The following is a 7,258-nucleotide window of genomic DNA, read 5'->3' as shown; positions in this document are numbered from 1 at the left end:
ATAAGAGACTCCTAATCTCAGGAAACAAACTGAGGGTTGCTGGAGGGGATGGGGTGGGAGGGATGGGGTGGCTGGGTGATAGACATTGGAGAGGGTATGTGCTATGGTAAGCACTGTGAATTGTGTAAGACTGATGAATCACAGACCTGTACCCCTGAAACAAATAATATATTATATGTTAACAAAAAAAAATTAAAAAAAAAATAAAGTTGGGGGCAGATGCAGTCTGGTAGGACTGAACCCTTCACTTGTGGGATCTGACACCATCTGTGGTAGGACACCCAGCTGGTGTCTGGAGGATTGCCTGTTGGGGTCATGGAGAACGAGCCCCCGCTCCACCCCCCGCTGCTCTACACACATGTTGAAATTGGGTCCAAGAACACCAAAAAGAACAGGGAAGGTGGGAACTGAATTAGATAAGGGGGAAAAGGATCAAGGAAATGGTAGGGAGAAAGGATTGCATAAGTAAAGATATGGATGTAGGAACCCAAAGCATGATGGCAGAATGCTGAGCATTCATTTTCAATAGCAAAACCAGGAAAAAGCTTTTTTAGAAAACCCCAGGATTGCTGTATGGTTTCAACCTTTTATTTACAGAAAATACACAATTATGAAACCTTTCTCAATCCCCATACAACATCTTCCCTAAAACCTCTTTCTTTAAAATTATCTGTATTTACCAATGCACTAAAATATACTATTAAATGCTCTAACAAGGGTTTATGAAATTTTATACAATGTCTTTTCATATGAACGAATTCTTATTTCACCACTCAAGCAATTAAAAAAACTCCCCTCCCCAAGATTCTTCTCTATCAAGGATTCAAAATCAGGGAGTATGGTTGGCGGTGATGGGGAAGGAGGGAGGTACTCGGGGATTCTGGATTTGCACAGTCCTTACAAGTATTCACAGAGCAATGTCTCCCTGTCACAGATGTTTCTTGAGTAATTTCAGTTTCAAAAAAAAAAAAAGGGACTCCTCAGTGGCTGACTCTAAGCCTTATTATCTTAAGATCCCTCTCTGTCCCCAAGTACCTGTTCTCTCAGCTGAGACAGCATATTTTCCAAGAGCACAGGGGCAAAACGGCACCGACTCTGCTCCTGCCAACTCCATGTCTCTGTTTCACCATTTGTAAAATGGGGATAATAATACTGCTTGCCTCATAGGGTTTTTGGGGGGGATTAAATTAGTTAATATTTGTTAAATGCTTAAAATGTACCCAGTATAGTAAACACGCACACATTTTGTTGAACACTTAAGTTTATTGAAAAAAATTGTTCATACAAGGTGAGGAGTCCATCCCCTTTTCCCAGATATCCGTCCATCCACATGTAAACCCACCTAATTCACAGCCACATGGTAATATGGAGTGCACCCCTACTCTGTGAATGACTCCAAGTTGTCCTATGGGCAATGACATTGATTACGAAGGATAAAAATCTTCCAAAAAATCTCCTTACTTCTGGGCTATTTTCTTTAATGAGTCATAAAACAAACAACTCTCTCTTCCTCTTTCTCTCTCTCATCATCCAAGGTTGCAGCACCACCCAGAATTCAAGGACGCTGTTAAGATAATAGTAGATTGTTATCGCTCACTACAGCGATGGAGCCTGGGTGCAAGGGAGGATGTGTGTGCTCTGGTCCGAGCAGCTAAAACATCCTCTGCATTTTCACAGTGGTCATCACCAGCACCTCGATGAAAAGATCACCCCGGCTCCCTGGGGCAGAATGGTGCTAAGCAGTAGGACCACTGTAGAGTGGTTTGGAAGCGAATCTGAGAGAAATGACCCTCCCAGCTGGAGGCAGAGCGGTCTCCTTGGGCACATGCTTGAGCCTAAGCGAGGTCCATCACTGTTTAATTCTAGATATCTGAGGAATAGCGCCCTCAGCTTCTGATGCACTCCAGAGCCTCCCATGAGAGAGTCGACCTGTGGGGTTGCCCTTCCTCTTCTCAAACAGCTGTTATGGCAGAATACGTAAAATGTTCCTAAGCAGGTTATTTAGGTCATTTTACTCACAATGATTCCGGGAGCTGAGTCACTGTCATTGCTTTCATTTTACACAGGGGAAAACGGAGGCAAGAAGAGAGATCCTGTAGTGCCTAAGAGCTCAGAATCTGGAATTAATTAACACCCCTGGGTTCACGCTTTGGCTCTGCCACTTAAAAGGGGAAGGCATTTAGCTTCCCTGTGCCTCAGTTTCCTAGTCTCTACAATGGAAATAACCCTAGTGCCTTGCCTCCCTCATGGAGTCGCTGAAGGCTTTCATGAAATAATGCATGTAATGTGCAAAGCACATAGTGCTCAGTAAATACTAGCCAGTGCTGGTGTGGTTAGAGGTGGTATTGTTGGGGGAAGGAGTGGTGGATCAGTGGGGCAGAAAAAGAAGTAGAAGCCAGCAATATTCCTTTTACTATGGTATTATCAGTGTTAAAAAAATGCGTTTTCTCTGAGATACTCAAGATGCTAAGGAAATGTGTTTTGCTTAGATCTTTGTGCCTAAAACCAGAAATACCAAATGGAAATCTGTCTGTGGAGAAAGATCAGAAACTGTCACCATCCAGTGTGATCCTGGCTATGGGATGGTTGGCTCCCAGAGTGTCTTTTGCTCAGAGAACAAATCCTGGAGGCGGAGAGGGTGAATTATACTCATTCAGTGAATTTCATGTCATATGACACATTGAAATAATTTACACGAAAATAGGATGGTTCAGAAAATAAGAATAGTAATGATATGTCCTAAAGGACTATCTCAGTTGTTGGGGTTAGTTTTAGGGGGTTTACTGGCTCTTTCCACCTTGAAGCATTATGATGAGTCTGTAGCGGTAGCAAAGTTTATTGCACGGATCTTATCACAAGTCAGCCTGGGTCTGTGAACAGGAAAGTCTCCTGACCAGATATCCTGGCCCTAGCTCTCAGCATTTTCTCCAATATATGACGTGCTTTTGTTCCATTTTTGGTTGGTCAGTTGACATGATGGTTATTGTTTCAGATGTTTTTGGGGGATTCTCTCACCGCTTAAATTCCCTCTCTGCTTGAGCTGATTCTGATTATTACCTAAGAACAGATATGGCTTCAGCTCTTAGGGAAATCTTTTGTTAGGATCCAAAGTATTTTTCTGGGGTGTCCTGCCCATGAATCAGTACTGTGGTCTTTCTTCATCTTCCAGTCTTCCTCTTACCACAAGACTTCCTGAAGAAGCACAACCTTTTACACGCTTTTGATTTTCTTGTTCAAGAAAAAAGACAGTGGGATAGTCCTGAAAGGCAAAAACAAAAACAGAAACACACACACACACACATAAAAAATATGGCTATTTACAGTATATAAATATGTGTATATTATATACTGGCTATTACTGGCTATATATATATGTATATATATTTATATTTATATATACTATATAGCCAGTAATAGCCAGTATATAAATAGCCAGACACTGTAAATATATACATATTTTGAGATATATATATATATATATATATCTCAAGTCTCCAGCACCCAAAAGTGATCCTGGAGTTACATAAACTATCTCTGAAGATTGAAAAACTGGAGCAAGAGAGAGAAAATCATTTAAATAATACTATACCTCTTTCTCCAAGAAGATGGAGAAAAGATTTGCTTTTGTCTACAGCTCTAGAAAGAAAACCTTAGTTTATCAACTCCACTGAAACATCATCGTTTATTGTAATATATAACTTTGGTAAAACTTGCTCATACACATAGTGACCGTGGAACTATGGATACTTTATATCACTCAGCTTAGATTTGTACTTCTCTGGATGTGGCAGGCTGACTGAAATAAATAATTACCTGTTAAAAATCAGTTTGTCCTAATTCTCTTTTTTTTCTGCCCAATTTTCATTTGACTATCTATGTCATACAACTTAAGTGCCCTGCACAAGGCCACTTCCTAAAGTGAGTTGTTTCTTTTTCATTTTATTAAATCCCAATGGTCGTGAAGGGCAATGAGTTTACATAGTAGTGTTCATGTGGTTATTTCTCTCTTTCTGGACACCAGGTACATATTCCTTAGTTCATAAGAGACTGTCATCTGTGGTCATCGTAAACATCCCTCTGTCTTTTCTTATCTCTTGATTGCCATTCCCCATTTCCCGCTCTCCACCTTCCAGTAATCCACTTTAATTCAAGATAGATACCCTTAACTCTGCATGCAGGTTTGGGATATGAATATGTTCCTCACGTTCCTTGCTCCTGAGTGCTGCATAATATTCCATAACATGTATCTCCTACATTTGCCTATTCATTTTTTTTGTGGTGAACACAGGTTGCCTCCAACTCTCCTTTACCCCATACAACTCTGTAGTGAATATCCTTGTATACATCCCTGATCTGCTTGAGGCTTTCTCTTGGATATATGCTCAGCAAAGGAGTTGCAGATCAATTTACTTCACTGTGCGGGAGAGTTCTTTTCTGTCCACACTCACAGAACATACAGTAGTACTTACCTTACTAATTTTCATAATCGTGATTTTCTTATCCTTTTATTAGCTGCAGGATCTATAGTGATGCTCATTCCTGATGTTGATAATTCATAGCTTCTCTCTCTTTTTTCTTTCTGACCAGTCTGGCTATAGGTTTATCAATTTTGTTGATCTCAAAGAACTAGCTTTTGGTGTCATCAATTTATTCTTTTTTTCTTTAAGATTTTATTTATTTATTTGACAGAGAGAGACACAGCGAGAGAGGGAACACAAGCAGGGGGAGTGGGAGAGGGAGAAGCAGGCTTGCCGTGGAGCAGGGAGCCCGATGCGGGGCTCGATCCCAGGACCCTGGGACCATGACCTGAGCTAAGGCAGCCGCTTAACTGACTGAGCCACCCAGGCACCCCTTCATCAATTTATTCTTCTCTTTACGTTTTCATTGGTTTCTGCTTTGATCTTTATTTCTTCTGCTTACTTGGGGTTTAATTGGGTCTTATTCTATTTTTTTTAAAGATTTTATCCTTAAGCAATCTCTATGCCCAACATGAGGCTTGAACTTACAACCCCAAGATCAAGAGTTGTGTGTTTTCCTAACTGAGGCAGCCAGACACCCCTTATTTGGGTCTTCTGATTCTAGTTTCTTAAGGTGGAAACTGAAGTCATTGAGATAGATGTGTCTTTATTTTTTTGAGAGAGACAGAGATGGGGGGAGCAGGGGGAGAGGGAGAAAGAGACTCTTAAGCAGGCTCCACACCCAGCATACAGCCCAACATGGAGCTCTATCTCATGACCCTGAGATCATGACCTAAGCCAAAATTGAGAGTTGGCGTTTAACTGACTGAGCCATCCAGGCGCCCCTCTTCTTTTCTAATATAAGCAGTCAGTACTACAGATTTCTCTATGAGAACCCCAATACAAGCATTCCACAAATTTCAGTATGTTGTGCTATAATTTCATTCAGCACAAAATACTTCCTAATTTCCTTTTCAAGCTCTTCTTTTATCCATGGGTTATTTAGAAGTGTGTTACTTAATTTCCAAGTATTTGAAGGTCTTTTCCAAGTATACTTTTGTTATAGATGTCTAACTTAATTCCAGTGTGAACAGACAACATGCTCTGTGTGATTTGAATCCTTTCAAAATGTATACATATTTTGTAGTTCAGAATGTGGTATCTTGCTAAATGTTCCATGTACACTTGAAAAATACTTGTGTATTTTGCTGCTGTTGAGTGGCCATTTCCTATATATGTCAGTTAGGTCAAGTTGGCTGCCAGTATTGTTCCAGTCTTCTCTGTCCTTGCTAATTTTCTGTCTACATGTTCTATCAATTATTGATAGAGGGATATCAAAATTCCCAACTCTGTGGATTCATCTATTTTTCCATGCCACTTTCAGTTTTTGCTTCATGTATTCTGAAGCTCTATTATTAGGGGCATCAATGTTTAGAATTTGTATGTTTTCTTGATGAATTGACCCCCTATCATTATCTAAAACCTTTATCTTTGATGTTTTGTTCCCAAACATAATTTGTCTGATATTAATATAACCACTTCACCTTTCTTTTTCCTAGATTAAATTCTAAAATAAATTCTGAGAACCAAAGTGAGCCACTTTGTATAATTTTTTCGTTGTTACATCGAGAAAAGTAAAAATAAACCAGTGAAATTAATTTTAATAATGTATTTTCTTAACCCAAGATTTGAAAAATATTGTCATCTTAACATGTAATCAATATAAAAGCTATTAATGTGATATTTAACATTCTTTTCTTCCTATCTTCAAAATTCAGTGTATATTTTTTTATTTATAACACATCTAAATTTGAACTAGCCACATTTCAAGTGTTCAATAACCACATACGGCTAATGGCTGCTGTATTACATGATGCAATTCTAGGTTTTCTACAACGTAAATGTTAACAAATATTAAAATAAGTGTGAATATTTTCATATTTCTAGGGGTATATTTGACTTTTTTAAGTGTACCTTGGAATCTGGAAGACATAAAGGAGACATGTGCAAAGAACGTAATGCCAGGTACGAGAGAGGAAGATATTTATCTACAAGTAGGATATAAAATATTACAGGAATGCCAGGACTGTAAGTGAAGAGGTAATAGAAATGAAAATTACTCACTGCTCTAATTCCTCCAAGCTCTTGAAAATGCACATAGTAATGATGAGTTGCCAAACTTTAAATATCGAGTTCCTGATTCAGAATGTTGATAACTGTGAGTGACAGACTTTTATCCCAAGTCATACAGAACAGCTGTTTAGTGCTATGAACACCAGTGCTGATTTGTGGAACTAGATATGGGGCAGGAGTGACTTAGGCCTCTGAAGGGTAGTAGTGGGAGTGGAATGAGTATATGGAGTGGATTCACCATCTCTGATCAGGAAACTCTTCAGAGCAAGCCTGAGGCCTGGGATGGAGACCAGCCTGGGATAGAGACCACCGTCTTATGGCAGATGGCCAAAAAAAAAAAGGCCATGGATGCTTTCTGTTCCTGTATTCACATCCTTAATAATCTTTCTCATCAGAGGTAGGGTCTTTCTTCATCCCTTGAGGGTTTGGGCTACCTTTGATTTGATTTGGCCAATGGGACAAAAATAGCAAATAAGATGCAGGCAGTCTCGCAAATCATTGTGCATTAGGACTTGCCCCACTGCTGCTCTTAGAACCCCATGTTCTAAAAATTTTCTCTCTCCACGGCTACTTCCCTTCAAAACATTGCTACCTCAACAAGTCTCTTACACATTTCTCTCTCAGAAAAATTGCAAAAAGACAAAATATAATGGTTGTTTTGAAGCCTA

Source organism: Leptonychotes weddellii, chromosome 6 (assembly GCF_054177405.1).
Source record: "Leptonychotes weddellii isolate Sample4059 chromosome 6, ASM5417740v2, whole genome shotgun sequence".
NCBI lineage: Eukaryota > Metazoa > Chordata > Mammalia > Carnivora > Phocidae > Leptonychotes > Leptonychotes weddellii.
This window is presented reverse-complemented; position numbering follows the sequence as displayed.